The sequence below is a fragment of the Phacochoerus africanus genome, chromosome 10, assembly GCF_016906955.1.
Source record: "Phacochoerus africanus isolate WHEZ1 chromosome 10, ROS_Pafr_v1, whole genome shotgun sequence".
NCBI classification, from domain to species: Eukaryota; Metazoa; Chordata; class Mammalia; order Artiodactyla; family Suidae; genus Phacochoerus; species Phacochoerus africanus.
The window spans coordinates 132,882,953-132,902,879 of NC_062553.1; the positions used below are offsets into that span (position 1 = coordinate 132,882,953).

The following is a 19,927-nucleotide window of genomic DNA, read 5'->3' on the forward strand; positions in this document are numbered from 1 at the left end:
CACTTTGACCCTAAAATTTTTAATAAATTAAATACTGATAACTTGAATCCTTTAAAAATGCAGGAAAGCAGCTTACTTTTGGAAAAGTATCCTGAATATATTTGGGTTTTTTTAAGAAAAGTCTTTTTATAGGAAAGTAACTACTGATTTATCTTTCAAGTAAATATTGATTTTCACATTCGTCATGGTTTTAAAAGGACAATTGTAATACATTTAATTTAAATGATTAATGAAAAAGTTTGAGCCTTAAATAGGCATAGTTTATATTTCCACTAATTTTTCACATTTCTCAGACTTATGTTTTCAAAAAATCTATGTGTATTGAGCACGTTAACTGTAAAGATGATATGATTTATTACATTTTGAATATAGTTGTTTCCCAGATTGCACTGAGTGGCCAACAGGATCTCAGTTTAAATCCAACAGTCTATTTTGACTTTCACCTATGGTAGAGGCCTAGAACCTAGTCACTGCTTTCTCAGCATCTAATTAAATATTTCTGATTAAAACTTCTGAGAAATAAAAGTACAACATTTCCTTGGAAGAGCCAGGGTATCCAGAATTCATGTCTTCTAACTTAGCTTGGTTTGGTTTAGGAGATCAATGAATTTAACATCTTATAGAAGGAAGGCAGCTAGAAGAAATGACCTGTGCATTCAGATCAGTGTCACACCCGCCGTGATGATACAGATAGAAGTCACGAATGAAAGCACGTCCTAATGACGTCATCTACAACCTGCAGCACATGGAATGCCATTCCCAGTTAAAGAAGCAAGGCAGACAGTCTGTTGACTTGAACGGATCTAACATTAAAAGCACTTTTTACTCAGGAGGTCCCTTAATAGTATAAATGCTGACCTTAATATTGGGGAATATTGGAGAATTTTGGAGAAACATCTTGGAGTTACACTGAACTTTATATTCCACATAAACATAGCAAGAAACCTTTTATGGTGGCATTTTCAGTATGAGATGAAACCGTGGTATGTGTCCAAAAGGAAAGGAAGAAAGGAGAACTTGTTAGAAATGTAAATGCTTGGGCCCAAACCCAGCTGAATCAGAAACCACGGTGGTAGAACCAGGTCATATGTGCTTGAAGACGCCTGTCGGAAGATTCGAATGCATCATAAAGTTGGAGAACCAATAACTTGTAAGAGAAGTTGTTATAACCGACGGAGGCTCTAATTTTAGAACTTGAGTATTTCAACCACACTCATCCTATTAACTTGTATCCACATCTTATTTCTTATTCTTTCACTGACAGCCACTCAGCCAGAAAGTACTAGGCTTTGAATCTATGAATCATATAACTTATCTAATTGCTTCTTTGCATTGTAAATGATTAACACTCTGCAACTAGTTTTGCAAGGACATGTCATTCAAGTTGGGATTACTGAGTCTAACAAATTTGTGGGCCTCATGCATTAAAGATACCATACTTCTATCAGAGCAAATGTTAGAGCATTTATTTTTGTACTTGAATACAGATTCATCATCCCTCTTTTCCTGATGCTGAGAGTTTCATGAGTGAAGTAGGGCATTGACTTTGGGTAGACATGCCATTTTGGACGATCTAGATTAGACTGTTGAAATACATTTAAAAAATCCTCTCATATCCCACTCCTTTTGCTGTTTTGGAATGGCGCAAATAGCAAGATTAATAATAATATCAGTTGGCAATTGCAGGGTAAGTTACTTTCGTATTGCTTGTTTTATCTGGTTTCTACAATAACCCTGAGAAGTAAAGCAGAACATTCATTCCTTTACTCAATGCATACTTATGGAGCCCCTGTATTGTGCCAGTCACTCTTCTAAGCGGTGAGGATATAGCAGCAAACAAGACAAAGGCTGGAGTACAGGGCTGACGTCTACACTGAAAATACAGATTTGGAAGTCACCAACATGACAGTATATAAAGACACAGACCTCGATGAAACCCCCAGGGAATACTGTAGCTAGACTAGAGCACAAGAAGTTCAAGGGAGCGCCGACTTTTAGAGATTGAGAAAATAAAAGGAATCAGCAACGTGGAACTGAGAAGGTGCGAAGGGAAACAAGAGGGACGGGGTAAAGAAAGTGATCAGATGAGTCAAATGCTGTTGAGGGCGTTAAAGCAAATGAGGACTCTATACAGATCAATAAGGTAGGGGAAGCAGGAGCCATAGGATTAGGTGACATGGAGATTATTGGTGACCTTGAAAGATCAACCAGGGCAGCACAAATAAAGTCATCACTGGAACGTGTTCCTGAGATTGTGGAAGAGAGAAAAGGAAACAGCCAGTCTGAACAACTTTTCCAGGCATTTTCATGTGTAGAGGAGCAGAGAATGAGGGGCAGTAAGGGGTGGGTAGGGGGTTTGTGAGGACAAGGGGACTTAAGAGGAGAAACATTACAGAATATTATATTCTCATGGGAATTATTCACTGGAGAGGGAAAAATTGAGGATGTAGCAGAATGGAGGTTTAAAGACTGTATTTCTTTAAAGTTGGGCTCAAAGTTTCCCACCCTGTTCAGTATCTTTAATAAGGCTTGACCATTAATATAATTGATTTCCTCCAAAGGTTATTACTTTCAAAATACGTAAAACATTTAGAAGAGGATCATTGAAAGAAGAACAAGTCACATCAAGCTGCTGTTTCTTCACAGCTCTGTCTAGGGGCAACCTAAGAAAGGACTAAGCTTAAATTGATGAATCATTTTATTAAAAGTTCAATTTTACTAGCTTTATTTGAACACAAGTTTTAGGTGTCTGCACAATGGGAAATTTCTGGCAACTTCATCTAATTGGAATAATTTTCTTTATACACTATTAGTTTTAATTGCCACAGATGCTAATTACCCAATTTTACATGGCAGCAGTTATATAAAGTGTGTTTTGGTATATAGAAAAGAATTGATGTTTTAAAATAAAACGCTATGATACATAGCTCAAAATTGAGTTATTCCGCTCAACAAATGGCAACGAGTAATCGTTGTGGTAATGTAAAATTAAGAAGAACTCTGATTTAGGTTTAATTTTGTTCTCTCTTAAGCAATTAAAATTAACTTTGCAATCAGAACAACTCAAGTGTACACTGTGTTTTGTTTCCCATAGGTCATGAATTTTCTGAGTTTCATGAGCTTTCATGTATAGATTTTTGGGAAGGTAAGACATAAAATTCGTCTTAGGAATCTGGAATTTAAACCAAGCCTTTCAGGTAAAAGCACACTACTTCACAGAGCGCTCACTTGTATAATGCGTCAAAAACCTAAACTGGCAGGATTATTGGCGTTTCAGAAGTAAGGATACTTAGGAATATTTTCCTAACTTGCTTGATGTAATCATATTAGATACTAACCCTATGATTTCCTCAAGTGTAAGCTATTTCCTCAATAAATGTGGAAAAGAGTCCCCATATTCACACTGTTAATTCCTCATCCTATGTCTGGGCTAAAGGGTCTCACCTAACTGACCCATTCTAATTACAATTAATTCCAAGAGCCTGCAGAAGGAGTAGGGTCAGAAGGCTGTACGTTGCTCCCAAATTGACTTCAGACATAGAAGTTCCTATGAAGAATACTATGCCACAACTGCTTCTTAATCCAAGTTTAGAATGGTTAACACTGTCAGAAGCACTATGCAATGCCAACCTTCTCTCTTTAGTTCTCATACTGGTGACATGGACACATGTTTAGGGTACTTTCTTTAAAAATAAACACACATGAATAACATACAAATAACTGCATTGGGGTCCATTACAGATCATTTGATCCTTAAAACATAACTTCTTGTAGACAAGATGTCTCGGTTCAGTCTTCCCCATTTCAAAAAGCTGAGTTTCCTTTCAAATTTTCTGGAATTAAAATATTTCACTACTTATGATAAGTTAGTCCTTCAACTTTCAATATCACAATGACCATACAATGAGGATTAATAAGTCAGACAGGAAATTTTATTATAAAAAGTAGTATCGCTTCAATGCAAATCAGTTGGTGAAAAGATAGTTTGAAACCAAACAGAGTATGTGTGGGCAGAAGGATATTTACGATGTCTAAAGGCTTGAACATAATAGGTTGCCAAGTAACTTGTGACCTACTTGGGGAGATTTTGGCCAGTCGCTATGTCTGCCCTGGAAGGTGAGGGAAGTGCTAATGAGAATTAAATATACAGTTTAAAAAGATTCAGGGTTTTCAATTAGTGTATAGAAAATGTTTAAATATTTAGAGAAATCTAATTCATCAAATACATGTTTACTGAGCTTTAACCAAAAACAAATAAAAGCTATTTTCTAATCACAAAATATAACTCTCTAGATTTATATATAAATAAGAAAAATGGAACTACAATTGAAGACTCAGAAAATGCTAGCCTTCTAATCTTTAATTAATGGAATATTAATTTAAATAGAGTATATGATATACAATACTAATAACTATAGTATTGAGGAATGTCTAACAAAAAGCACTCCCCATAAATAATTTAAGAAAAAAATCCTTAATGGACACAGATTAATTTTAGTGCTCAGAAATACATTAAATCCATCTTACCAGAAGACTAAACTTCTTTCTTTTTATTTCAAATTGGAATCAATCTGATTAGTTATATAAAAATTATTATAGAAGTGTTTTCTTGGGCTTTTAAAAAAGTTAATTTTATAATTTTAGATAATATTGAGTAAGCAAATGGATGAAAATCTAAAATTCTTCCTTAAAACTATGACTTTTCATAACCATTTGCCATCTGGAAACATAAATATGGAGTCTTATTTAAAAATCACTTACAACAAATGAGAGCCATCTTTTTTTTTTTCTTTTCAGGGCTGCACCTGTGGCATATGGAAGTTGCCAGGCCAGGGGTTGAAAGGGAACTGCAGCTGCTGGCCTACACCACAGCCACAGCAGTGCCAGATCCGGAGCCACGTCTTCGACCTATACCACAACTCACAGCAAAGCCAGATCCTTCATCCACTGAGTGAGGCCAGGGATGGAACCTGAATCCTCATGGGTACTTGTCAGGTTCAGGACCTGCTGAGCCACAGTGGGAACTCCAAATGAGAACCATCTTAGAGAACCATCATAAAGCTAAAAAAAACTTAAAATATTTCAAGAATTCCTTTCTACTTCTCAAAATAATCTGCAACAACTTCCAAAACATTAAAAAATAGTGAGTGTCCTTAGCAAAGAGAAGTATAATGTCCACTCAGAGGACTGAACAATTGGGCAGGAACAATACAGAATGTTTCAAGTCCTCATAATTATCCACTTAGCCACAGATATGCTAAAAACTGAAAAAGCCACCTGGACTTTAAATGATTGTTGGATAACTGAGTTCAAATGAGAACTTCTTATAATTAAAGAGAAACAAAGGCAAGAAAAAGCCCCTGAAAAAGCTGTCAGACCTTCTACATTGTATTCATTTTTTCTTATGTATTATCTTTCATATCTAGCACAAATATCTACTTCTTTGAATTCCTAAAGCTCTGCAATTTTCTAGACACATGCAATAAATTAAAATTTGATCCTGCCTGCTGATAGATTGATGCTGTGTAGCTCATAATTTTAAATTGAAGGGCAATCAGCCAGAATCCACAAGTCAATTCAACTCAGCATACCATTATTAATTAACATTTAATGAATACCCGTGGGTGTCTGCAGCAGCATTACAAGTCAGGAAACCAGTTGCTGTTTGGGGGCATGTAGTCTAATTCATATCTAATTACCAACCTAAATCGGGTTCAACTCTGAATACAGACTGGCAGATCGATGGGCATATTGCTATAGAGGCAAGATTCCTAAAAACAAACCCATGAGAAATAACAGAATACTTTTTCAAAATATAATTTAAGAAAGCGACTGAAGAGCTCATCGATAGAGGCCATCTTTCCTGATCTCTTTTTTGTGGTGAGTGGACATGGGGGCAAGGGCATAGCATGAATGGACAGACATACATGTCTACACATAAACACCAAGATTAAATTAAAAAAAAGAAAAAAGAAAAGGGATGTGAAGCCAGTTGGTTACTGAAGAAGAATATTTTGTAGTTGAAAGCAAGATTACATCAAGGTCATTGAGTTTCCCTTCAGTGGAGTCCATCAACACCAAAGTTAGCAAATTCAATATTTTAGATAATAGAAAAACCTGAACCTATTCAGGAGGGGTGAAGAAAGCAAGCCTGAACTAGCTGTAACCGTTGTGGAAAGATCTTTCTTTAATATGTGGACAGAGGATTGGAGAATTTTATGACTCTATTCATTGAACCTTATTATTTGTTGCTCTTGAATATGCACAGAAGCTTGACCTAAAATATACTGAAACCCGCGAGGAAGACCTCTTGGTGGTTTGCAACACACTACAAAGGACGAAGTGAGCAAAAACAGGTGAAATTATTCACTATCGAAATGAGATGCCAGCAGAGAACAACCATAAACAGGAAACAGTGGGAGTGCTTTACCAACTGTTACAAGTGACCCACCACCCAAGATGAAAGTTACCATGTGAATTCAAGCTAGAAAGTTATTCGTTGATGATTTGTTTACCTTTTCCTCTATAGTTTCTCAGCCTCATGACAGGTTATGATTCTGTAATGTGGAATGAGAATTTGAATAGTCGCTAAGAGAGTATCCCGAAGAACTGGACATAATTATTGGTACGTTTTATACATTTACCCCATTTAATCAGTAAAAGTAACCTGTGAGTTAAGAATTATGTACTTATTTTACAGGTGATAAAACTCAACATCAGAGAAGTTCTGTTCATTTGCCAACATCACATAGCTAATACACGGAAGAGCTGGGGTTTGAACAGGTTTCAGTTTGACCCCAAAGGTGAAATCTCTCTTCCCAAGATCTTGGTTTCTTCAGAGTCATGCTATGACTCACCCTGAACTCACTGCAATAGCATTTCCTTCTTGCTCTTTTCATCAGGACCTTTAAAGATCTTACCCAAAGGAGACCCTGCTGACTTGCCAAGGTAAGTTTGTCCTTCCCCGTCTGACTTTCATAGACCTTTTTATGGATCTCTTGGATTAGCACATGTAACGTTGTTTTGTAATTAAAGTGGAATGGCATCATACAGGCATTTGACTTACCGAATTCAAATATGGGTCTATCATTAATTTTTTTAACAGAAAACAATACCCTTGATGGCACAAGCTTTTCAGGATCAGGGAAGGTTCCATTAGGAGATAATACGCCAAATATCTTCCACGTGCCCCATCATATACACTCTGTACTTTCCCACCCATCTCTCAACCCATGGAGACCGACTTGAATGGGTAACAGTACTGCGTTCCCATCCTCATAGTTTTCAATTGAGTCTGGCCCATAGGCAGTGGTGGCAGGAGATAGGAGGAGAAAGAAGTGTGAGATCAGCGTATTTCTTTCCCTGGCTCCCTAGCTCTGGGGTTGCTTTGGGATGGCTCTGTATTTTGACCAAAAGCACTACTGGCCTCAGGACGATTTTTCTACACGGCACTCTTCTTCAGAGTTCTGTTGAGACCGCTCTGCCACGGCCCCTTAGACCTCCCCCTGGAAAGGCTCCTTCACTATTATCAGACCCAGCTTATCTCCCTATTGTTTGTAATCTCCCTACATCCTTTTCACACTTTTTATGTAATATCTTTGTATAAAACTTTCTGCAAATTATTCTAGTTTGAATCGGTCACCTTTTTTTGATTGGGCCCTGATGAAATGTAAAATGCATCATTTATGTTTAAGTAAATGATGCCCTTTGTGGATTTTACATCACAGCATTCTCCTCATTTCTAAAAGCCTAGGCAGCAACTTCAGTGCAAAAGAAAAACAATAAACTTAAAATTAATTGAGTGCCACACCTACTTAAATTTTACGTACTTTCAGGATTGCCAAGGCACTGTGGAGAGTACAGAAGAGAATTTATGATACGCTATCTCCACCAGGACATTATAATCTCATGAAGGAGACAAAACATGAAATGGAAGAAGATTACAGAGAAAGCATGAACTGAACACAGTCAGGTGCAATCCTTTATGAAACAGAGAATAAAAGGCACCGTTTAATAAGAAAGTAATAAGTAAATAGTCACTTCTCAGGAAGAATGTTCTGAAAGCAGGGGACTTTGAGAAGTGTTTTGATAAACAGTTTCAAAGTTGAGGTGGTGTTGCAGACGGGGAGGGAACGTAAGTGCATGAGGGCACAGCGTGTGTGAAGACCTGGCTGAGCTGGCCCTTCTGCAGTGATGTCTCAGACTGAGTTGGCTTTCACATGCTCTGGATTTCCTCCAGCCTACGTCTGAACTCTGAGAAGCTCCTCAGCCCCACCAGAGCATTTTCTGGTCCCATTTTCTTGAGCCTTCCTAAGTTCTTCCTGTTTATTGCCATCATTTTCCAGGTTCAGGGTTGGCAATAATTGCCCCATTCTTAGAAGCTTCCTAAACTAGAGAGAGTAGCAACAGGGTGTCACTTTTGGGATGAAATCCTCATAAGCAACATGACATGGCAGGCACTAAACCAGGTCAGATACAAGGATGCTTAGGTCATGACTCTTGTTCATTGGTAGTGAGTGTGTCATCTAGCAAGGGAAATTAAGAAGTATAGGAATATCCACTTTTTACTCTTAGTAAAAGCAGGGGCATTGTGAGTAAATACAATGCTTACACACATACAAATGCATATACATGCTGACACTTTTGCTGGTAATAACAATGTGTCAGACAGGAATTCATTTGCACATAAAGCTAGAAGAAAAGAGAAAATATATAATGTTAAAATCATTCAGGAAATCAATTTCAAAAAGAGTAAGAAGTGCAGCATCCTTGATAAGCATCAAATAATACTTCTTTTAACTGAATTCATCCGGATGCATCTACTTAGTTTTCATAAAGGGATTTAGGTGAGAAAAATCTATTAAAGATTTCAATTCATGTATAATTTTAAACAAAATAAACTAGATTTGTTTGGCTTTCCAATAGTAAGGTGGCAGCTACAGGAATACCAAAGGATAAACTAGCCACAGGGGGGCTTTCTCTTTTTTTAGAACGTGGGAGCATATGAACACTAGGAATAAATTAACAACTACAAAGAAACAAAGTGGTAACTTGAAAATCAAAAAAAGGGGCTCAGAATTTGATCACGGCTGAATCCTGATTCCACAGTAAGATGTCTGACCAAGCAAGATTTTATGCAAATCATACATTTTTTTTCATCTTGCATCTACAATAAAGATAAAAAAAAATCAGTCACTTCTTTGCGTATTCAGTCTACATCTTTATCGAATGTGTCCTCCTGCCAAGACTTTAACCTTCTCCTTTATTTAAATTAGCAATAATAAAAAACCCTCTCATTCGTAAAGAATGAGGTGAACTAGTGGGTGAGGGGAATCTGCCTTGAAGAGGAAGGACAAACCTATTCAGGAGACCACTCAGGTCATGAAGCTCAGCCACCATCTGCCTCATCCTGCTCCTCGTGAAACTTGGGCTGCGACTCAATCTGTAAATTGATGCCAAACAATGCTGAAAACTTTCCTGTTCAATATTCGGCACTAAACAATCTCAAGTACTTGATGAAATTTGAGATTACTGTTTACTTATATGAAATGTGGGGTCGATGTGGTGAGTTTTTTCCCCTACAATTTTCCAGAGGCCTTTTGAGTTTTCCGCATATGTTAGTTTGTAGAGTCAAGATGAAAATGGTACAAAATTTAAGGAGCACCAAAATACTCCATAATTAATGATATTTTATAAACATATTTGATAGAAACAAAATACAAGAAAAATGCATCATGAGTGAAATATCAAAATAAAAGCAGGGTCCCTATTACTGATTTTCCCTTTTGCCTTAGGTTCCAATGCCACTGTTACTGATCCTAGCCTTGTTAGTTTGAATATTATCAACCCCAACTAGTCCTTTCTTTCTAAACCCCCATTTCAGCCAAGTAAGCATACTCCCTGCCTTCCAGATGATGGTTCGTCATTATTTATTTGACTCTGAGAAATAGCAGAGAGTGATAAAAGCAGCTTCTTTATATAAGTGATGGGTTTTAGCATGATGGAAAAATCTATAATGGGCACTTTGTATGCTAGGCGTGGTAGTCATAGTTCTGAAATACTTGTGATAGGCTTTCACTATCTTCTCTGAGAAGAATGAAAAAGAAAAACAATGCCTGAATAGTTCCTCTTATAAAGCTCCTGCATATAATACAGCTCCTGGACTAGACAATATCTTTGGCCTCTAACACCAGGTTCAATACAGCTTAGCAGTGACCTTGGTGCAAGACGATGGCCTGATTTCAGTTCCTTCTTGACAGATGTCCAGTGTATTAATTGGCACCCAGGTGACAGCATCATGAAGCCAACCAGGAGGAATCAAATGTGAGCAGTAACCCACGGACATAACTTCAGATCATCTACGTGGTTGAAACCGGGCATATGAAGCTCTACTTTCCTTTGCTTCCTGAAATGTAAGGGGGAGATGGACTGCTTCCCATGGTCCCACTGTCATGATATTTAAGGCAGAATGCTCTTGGTGTTCGCGTAGGAATAAGGGGCAACAGTGAGCTTATGTTCCACATACGATTGATGTTCAGTGGAAACCAAACGTCAGGGAAGCTTTTCTTCACGCCAACATTTGGAAGCAAAGCTCTTCGTTTATGTGCCTGACACCTTCAATCAGATTCACTGGGTAAAGAGCATAGGGTCATCTTCTCAAAGGGAAGAAAGAATTGGGAACGAGAGAGGACGGGGCAGGTGAAAGAAGAATGGAGAAAGGAAGTACATGGTGTAAATACAGATAATAGTTGTAAAAGTCCATTATCACATCTGGTTTTTTTTTTAGTAACTTCCAACAGCAGATTATCTTTTCTGAAGAAAAAGAGGATTTAAAGAAAATTTGTTCTACTTCAATGAGATAATGCACCTCTGTGCCTAGCTTAGTGACTGGCCCGTGTGACGTGAGGAGATGCTGATTCACAAATCACCCTCTTTTTTCTCCTTCTCTGGAAGGTAAAACGAATCCTTCTTTGCCCTCCTTTCTTTTCCATATTTTCCAGTGCTATGGAAATGCTTTCTTCCTTAGAATTATGACTGTATCTCTACCTTCAAGCCCAGAACTTCTCTAGTACTTTTTCCTAATGGACAAAAACCACAAATTAAAGATAACTCCAACTATGTTTTTGCATATAATGCTAAATTTAAAAAAATCAGGTGACGAATTTTGATACATTCTCTGTCCCCTGACCTCTGACCATAATTTTTGGTTTGATCCTACCATTACAGGCACTAATTAAGCATTTGTAAATTGTTTTGTTACCAGTCTATGTGTAAAGTCTTGTGATTTGAAAAGGATCACTCACCCACAAAATGGGTTCGCTTCCAAACTGCTCTTCAGCAGATGTTTAACTATATGTTGATAAGGGCACTCTTAGCAGTTTCTCTTCACAAAAAGCCATTATTCCTTTCAAGGAATGGCCATTTAAGCCACTGAAACAAACCTATTACATATACTTATTTATTTGCTTTCTTCCTGATTGTTTCATGCAATCGGCAAATAAATCATACAAAAACAGTGTGACTCCTTAGTATATAATTTCCAGATGTCATGTTAGGCAATAGAAATATTTCATTCCTAAGTTTAAACAAAGGTATAATCATTCTCAATAGCTTTGAAAATTGTACATTCTCAAAGATGCCATAATCATATTGCATTACAAAGCAGCACTAGCATTCCCATCGTGGCTCAGTGGAAACGAATCTGACTAGAAACCATAAGGTTGTAGGTTCAATTCCTGGCCTTGCTCAGTGGGTTAAGGATCCGGCGTTGCCGAGAGCTGTGGTGTAGGTTGCAGACGCAGCTCGGATCTGATGTTGCTGTGGCTGTGGCTGTGGCGTAAGCCGGTGTCCACAGCTCTGATTAGACCCCTGGCCTGGGAACCTCCATATGCCTCGGGTGCGGCCCTAAAGAGCAAACAAACAAAAAAAAAAAGCCGCACCGATGCAATAACAATTCAGATCTTGCCAAATGTCACTTAGTAGTATGTCCAAAGATGCCTTGTGATGAAAAGTTATCCAGGATCAAATCCATCCGAGAAACCACTGAATGTACTACGTTAAACAGATGGAATTTCTGCAGGACATCTCAGAGTCTTAATATTTATAAATGTTCTCCAAAATTCTAAGAAAGGATAATATGCAGAGTATCCCTCACATACTTGCCTATAGAATTTTTTCTTTTCAAGTCATCTCAAGGGATTTGAGATGGGATTTTATGGAATATATCTCAGAAAACATTGGGTTTTTTTTTACATTTTATTTGTTTATTTTTTTAATTAAAACCGACTTTCCCCCCCAAGTATTCTAAAAGTACATTAATGTTTATTTAAGTGTAGTTAATTTACAATATTATATTAGTTTCAGATTTATACCATATTGATTCAATATTTATATAGATTATACTATAGACTATACTCCATTTAAAGTTATCAGAAAATGGCAACATAGTAAGTCAGAAAGAGAAAGACAAATACCATATGGTATCACTTATATCTGGAATCTAATATACGGCACAAATGAACCTTTCCACAGAAAAGAAAATCATGGACTTGGAGAATAGACTTGTGGTTGCCAAGAGGAAGGGAGTGGGATGGATTGGGAGCTTAGGGTTAATAGTTGCAGACTATTGCCTTTGGAATGGATGAGCAATGAGATCCTGCTGTGGAGCACTGGGAACTATGTTTAGTCACTTATGATGGAGCCTGATCATGTGCGAAAATAGAATGTGTACATATATGTCTAACTGGGTCACCTTGCTGTACAGTAGAAAAAAAATAATGTATGGGGGAAATTAAAACAAATACATAAAATAAAATAAATAAGCTACAACATTGTTTTTTTAGTCACCATACTATACTGGGGTCTAGAGTACCAATACGAGTCATCTGGGGAGGGTTTTAAACAACTGGGGTAACACGGTCCAAACCAGATCGAGTGAATCAGAATCTTTGAGCAGCAGCCTGAAAATCTGTGCTTTTTGAAAAGCTGCTAGGGCAATTTTGATGTTTAAAATACCTTGGGTTTTGTTTATTTGTTTGCTTTGGTTTGGCTTGTCTTTTAAAGAATCCTTCGAAAAGCAAGCAGTTTTAAGTCCTACAGTAGCTTCACATTACCAACAGTGGAAGTTTTCAAATATATCTCTTTGTAGAGTTAACTTAGTATAATTTTCACTTATGGGAGTACACTCTGGAAAGAACACACCAAAATATTATGGCTATACCATACAAGAATCCTGAGGTGAACAAGTTATACGATTTTTAATAAGAAGAGAAACGAAATGCTCACTTTAAGTTTTAAATTCTAACAGCCTCTTTGCAGTAAAAGCAAATCTAGTGTATACCATTGCTCTTAGCATTGCCACAGGTCCAGCTTATACCAAAAGTTTTTAGATTTTAGATGCTTTTGACCAAAGATCAGAGTGTTCAGTTAGAAAAAGTCTTTGACCTTGCTCTCCCTCTCACCTGGAGTATAGATGTATACAAAGCTTCTCATTTAAGAAAAAGTTAAACGATGTTTTTGATCTTTTCAGTGAATCGGAAGGAGAAATATTTTCACATAAACCCTCAGTTACATCCTCAGTAGATTATTGTTAAAGCATGCATGAAAATAACCTGTTTCCTACAGGAAAAAGCAGCAGCAACAACAACAAATAGACATGAGACAGAGCAAAGAAACCCTTCACCAACGCCCAGATCAATTTCAACTAGAAAGCGTTAAGTTTTCATCACATTTCAAAACTCTGGTCACATCTGATTGACACTGTGTTCCAGACAGTACCGATCAGCTTTTTCAGGTCAATTTGTCACTCAGCCCAAGGGGAACATGTCACAAATAAGGGCAACCCGTGATTACCAGACCAGAATTATCAGACCATTGAGGTTTTATTTTCTTCTCTCAGCCAACCTTAAAAGTGGGCAGCCAGTTAAAAGCTGGAAGGTTATTTGAGACAGGGAACCCTGGTGTTGTGTCAACCTCCACTGGAATGTTCAAGTGTAGAGGCACTAGATCCAGCCAATGGAACCACCTGGAAACAAAACATCCTGGGAAAGAAAATACCATAATCTCTACATTAGACAGACCAGTAGGGCTCAGATATTGACTTTGTGTGCTGTCTGAGTCGACAAAGACTTTAAATATCTCCGGGAATCTCTGCCACAATGGAAGTGTTACATATTAAATACACCCTGGAGAGTAGGATTCAGTCAGGATAACCCAAATGCCTTTGGTAAATAGATTGCCAATGGATGAACTATCTCTTCTGGTTAGTAAGTCTATATAAACATTTACGGTTTGGCAAACAAATTGCTCCCTGGCCACAAGCTGAACCTCTGGAAGGAAGAGTATTACAGGAAAGTTGTTAAAGCAACAGGTAAGTTTTTGGGCTTAATTTCTTTCCCATGTATGTTCTCTCGTTGCTTGCTGAATAAATAAAATGAACCTCCCAAGATGGCAACCTATCATCCAACAAATGTTATTGATCCCACTTCAGTTTTCAATATGTTACATTATTTTTAGGATCCTAAAACATTGATGAAAAATCTGCTTGCCTATCAAATTTTATGCTATGTCTAGTTTACTGTGTGATAGGCAATTGAAATGTGAGGAAAGAGATTTCTTACAGTTTCAAGGTTCTTGTCAATTATTTTTTTTTTGCTCCTTGGTTTCTCATAATGGATCCTGCTAAGAAACAAGTCACTATTAACTTTCTTCCTACTTCTTCTCTTTCAATGTGAAGGATTAACAGCAAGTTACAATGAAGACAGGTCTCCGTGATGTGACATGAATAATTGCCTTTGATTGATGTGCAACTGAGATTGGTAAATCATTTATTTTTCTTCTTTTTTTTTCGGATATATTTCTAGTACTAAAAACAAATGAGAAAGTGTGTTACCTCCTTAGACGAAGTTAAGTAATTGGCTCCTGAAAAGATTTCTTTTGCCAAAAGGAAAATAAAGTGACTGCACTTAGCAAGTTAAAGTATATGTAAATAGTAAAAGGTTAACTTTGCCTTTAAGAATGCAGGCCATTGTTGGAGCTAAGAGGGCACATGGAGCGTGTAAACAAAAGAGAAAAGTAATAATCATTGTACACACACTTGCCTGGCAAGCACTGTGCTTGACACTGTCACACATTTTACTTTATTTAATTCTGGCAATAATTCTACACTGGAGGCTTAAGAATGTCTATTACACAGGTGAGAAAACTGAGGTTTAGAAACATCAAGTACTTCATTGAAATCCAAAAGTCACCTGCTACTGGGCAAAGCACTGATATTCACTGTGCTTCTTTTTCTCCACAATTGAGACTTAGACTATTCTTCACACCTCCCTTGTTTTAAATAAGTGGCGAGTTTTATGGATAGGTCCATGTAATCTTAGGTTTCTTCCTAGCAACAGCACTAATTTGTAAGAACACATTTCAAAGAAGGTAGCAACAATTTAATTTTGTTCGTTCGCAATTTTTCTTTGGTTCTCTTTCTCAACCACTCTGAGTAACATAAATTCTTCCTTTACAACTCTTGTTTCATTCCTGACCTTTCCTTCTTCCTTCCCAACCCCCAAAAGTGGAACTTGCTACAACTAAGGTACCTCCACTCATCACGCTTCTCTCCTTAGCCAATGGCTTGGATGCTTTAATTTTTCCTTGTTTCTAAAAATGTAGTAATAATCCAGGAAAAAAAGAGTTGCAGACGAAGTACATTTGGGACATGTACACACCCTACCTGGTACAAGATGCAAGATCTACATTAAGCATATTAAAAACTCTGAAATGTAATTCATTCAAGCAGCTTGAATAATCAGGTTACATTTGGTATTTTCTAAACTTAATTGATCTGAGAACATCTGGTCCCTTTTAAACATGGACAAATGATCTGAGGAACTCCGTTTCGTAAGTACTAATACTTCAGGTTACACACATATAAAGAGTTTAAATCTGCAGACACAAAATAGTCTTACCTAAGAGTAAGACCATAACATACACTTGTTTGAATGCCAACACTTAACACTGCCCTTAGATGACCTGGTAGAGAGATGAGTGGTTAAGTAATTCATGCATCACAATTTTTGTATTCGCAGAACATGCTGCTGCATAGAAAGTTGGGAATCATGAAGAACTACCCTTGCTCGTCTTGGGAGCAAAGTTTACCGTATTTCCCTGGGAGACTGGCAACATCACTGCCTTGAGCACGCCCAAGAAGATACCATTTCTAAGGCCAGAAGGCTTAGTCACAAAAACTGAAAATGAAGTTATAGACAAAACTTTGCCTAATCTGGCGAGAAAAAGAGTAAAAGAGAAAGAGAAGAAACAGAAAAATAAAGAGAGATAAAAGAGATGGATGAGACCTTGGGGATGGTTGTACCTCATCTGGGAAAGGGTAATTCTGGAGTATTTACTCTGCGGCTTATGGATGAAGACAATTATATATACCTCAACAGACATACCGATAACACACAAAGTTTTCTCAGGCTTGCCGTAATAAAACCTAAAGATTGTTTCTTCACGAGCTTTTATCTCAATGCATTTGGTAGCCCGTGGTCTCCATTTCTTTCTATAAAACAGGTTCATTGTTCCTCAAAGGACCCTAAGTTTTGTGGCTAATTCCGTTCTTGTAGGTCTGCTTTCTTCTGCTCCCGTCAGCTGGGTAAATTGTGTTTGTTGCCATACACATGTTATGTACGTCAGAGTTGTTGCAAATGCCGTTAAAACGTTATTCAGTCATGAGACCTGCATAACTTGCTATACACTAGCCTTTCCTGAACCTATTTGCTCTGAAAGCATTGACTCCCCTTTATTACCTAACTGAGGAACTGAGTTCCATAAGTATTATTTTGTAGTGTATATACTATGAAGGGTTCACGTACGGATGCAACAAACAAAACAAGGAGAGGCACTTCCATGAAAACTAGTTTAATGATTTGCTGTATAGGATTGACATACAGTAAAATTACTATTAGTGGTGAGCAAGACAAAAGAAACTATTGGTTTAAAAAAAAATCACACCTCAATATACCTCCCTGACTTTAAAAACAAATCATAACAATCCAGAAGGGTTCTGAGTTCACATGACTTTGCAAATGTATTTGTACAGGAAGCGAATATGAAAATGATAAGTGGTAAATTATAAACGCAACTTACACAAAAAAAGACAAGAGGAGAACCAATCATTCAACTCCTACTCAAAGAAAAGAGCTCGACCTCACATCAAAATTGGCTAATGCATATACACCGAAATGCTATAAACTGATATGCAATTTCTACACTGTGTGTCTTATTTCATAGTTCCCTGCTTTAACCAAAAATTTTTTTTGATCCAGTAAAGAACTATATATTTGATCAACTGCTTCAAGTCTCCGAGTCATCATTATTTTGTTGGAGGCTCAGTTACACATTTGGTAATATAAGAAACGAGTCTTATAAAACAGGCTAACCAAATTTTTAAGTGGAGTAATTAAACAAACTACCAGTCCAAATGTGGTGGTAAATATAATAGTGATTCTATGGCCATGATATTACAGGTACCTGCTATTCTTTAAAGGAAGTTTTCATTTCCTCTATTTCAAGAGAAAAATCAACAGTGTGGCATTCAAACATGAGTGGAATTGGAAAGATTGATTTTGTTCAATACAAAGGCATCAGGTCTGGAAACCCAGGCTCAGCATTTCTGAGCCCCAGGAGAATCTGATGACCTTGTGGTGCCAGGAACACCTTCTTCTGTGTGAAGAAAATGTTAAAAATGATCTGCAGAATAAGACAATTTTAAATTCTTCACATCATTTAATTTTGCATGTAAATGCATCTTAATAGTGCTTGCTGCATATTCTGCTTCTTTCCAAACTCAGTGGAGATGATCGGGCAATCCTGAAATGCCAGATCCATCCTGAATAGTTAAGAAAAGAAAATATACTGATAGAAAGGACGGAAGTATTTGATATGAAGAATATGTAAATACATAGATTAGCAGGTGGACATTGTCAAACGGCTGTTATATATCTCTAGAATAAGTTTTCTATTCAGTAATTCCTGTTTTCTCCAAGTTCGCTTTGCAGTACAGATTGAAAGCATAAGCATTTTAATATACGCTTTCCTTTTTTGGGGGGGGCGCACCTGTGGTATGTGGAAGTTCTTGGGCCAGGGATCGAACCCATGCCACAGCAGTAACCTGAGCAACTGCAATGACAATGCTGGATCCTTCCCCTACTGAGCCACATGGGAACTCCATTATACACATTCTTTTTGTTCTTCTGTTTTTGTTGTTGTTACTTTAGCCATTTTAATATTGCAGAACTTAGTAAATTTACTACATTAGTATCTTTATGATCTTAATTATTCTGTGAATATCTATCATATGAAATTTGTCACATTTTAAAAATATGATCTTCAGGGATATGGACTGCTTTAAATAGTATCGACACTGAAGTTTGAAGTTCAAAGGCATTTTGGAATTTTGGAGGGTATTGGGAAGAATTCAGACTTTTAATTCACTGTTTAATTTAAATTTAATTTTACCTGAGAGGTGACCAGATGATATCTCAAAGTATATTCTGTTTCCAGAACTTATTATTTTTTCCTTATTTAATAGGCTATAATATCAGCCTTATTTCTTTATCACTGGGTATTATCTTAATACCCTTTCACCTTCAAAAAACAACTTTTCCATCTTCTTTTTCCTTGTTGATTCTGTTTCTACATAATGGAAATTGTCATACAAGTAAAGAAAAGAAATAATGACCTCTGAAAGTGTGCAGATGAAGTAAAGATAGGAAATGAAAGGTCCTACCGAACAGTGCTTGTCACGCAGCCAAAGCCGTTTACTGATTAACTGACCTTGTCCCAAATGCAAGGGAAGTAAAACTCTATTTCAGTTACCAACATAGTTTTGTTCTCCTCTTATTTGCATTCTGTAAATAAATTTCAAGCTATCTATCTAGTATAGAAATTTTATTCCCTCTAGAGATTTTTTTCTTCACAAAATAGACTCCCCCAAATTAAGCAAAAAGTAGTTTTAACTTTAAACATATTTACGAATAAGCTTGTGCTTTAAAAATTTCCAGAAAAGTTATCTGATTATTTTTTTAAATAATCAACACAGGACTCAACACAGTTATACCTTAAGCCATTAAAAAGCTAATACACATATTAAATCCCTGTAAGAGTGGTTAGAATAACTATTTTATATCTTTCTGGAGGTTTGTATTTTCTTTTTTCTTTCTTTCTTTCTTTCTTTTTCTTTCCTTCCTTCCTTCTTCCTTCCCTCCTTCCTTCCTTCTTCCTTCCTTCCTTCCTTTCTTCCTCCTTCCTTCCTTCCTTCCTTCCCTTCCAGGGCACCTGTGGTATGCAGAAGTTCCCAGGCCAGGGATCAAACCCAAGCCACGGCAGTGAGAACGCTGGACCCTTAACCACTAGGCTGCCAGAGAATTCCTGTTTGTACTTTCTTAAGAGAAGTGGTGACGAAACAAGATCTCAACTCTGCCAGCAGTTCCACTATCCTGGTTTGATGATTTTGAAAATGTATTCATCTATATTCAAGTTCACATTCTGACATTATTTTTTAATGATTTACCTAATGCATTTTTGATCTTACACGTATCCCAGGCTAACTCTGCTCAGAAAGGGCATCTCATCAGCTCCAGCCTGAGGCAGTCATCTTGTTCTTTAATCAGTGGAAAGAGTGTGACCCTGTGGCTGTAAACACATACCTAAGAGAGTACCTGCACCCATGTTTAGCCATGGAGCTGCTAGTGATCTGTGCAAAGGGCCTAGGAATAAAATGCTGTTGTCAATTCAAGCAAAACATGTTGAAGTTTTATCAGACAGTCCTGCGTCCCGTAGTCACGCATGACTGTGGAAGTTGCTAAAACTCCTTAGGCCTCCCTTCTTCATGTGTTAGATGGAAATGACTTTTTTTCTATTGATAGTTTTTCAAACA

At 37.2% G+C, this 19,927-nt stretch overlaps 1 protein-coding gene and 1 long non-coding RNA gene across 8 annotated transcripts in view; one reads left to right on the forward strand and one right to left on the reverse strand.

The window, feature by feature from the left end:
* ARHGAP24 (Rho GTPase activating protein 24) overlaps nt 1–19,927 on the reverse strand; it is a 476,741-nt gene that overhangs the window by 76,394 nt on the left and 380,420 nt on the right. The gene's annotated exons all lie outside the window — the stretch shown is intronic.
* On the forward strand, nt 13,962–17,309 carry LOC125138239 (uncharacterized). Its single transcript, XR_007137609.1, has 3 exons — nt 13,962–14,368; nt 14,735–14,816; nt 16,077–17,309. It is a non-coding gene; the product is annotated as an uncharacterized LOC125138239 (long non-coding RNA).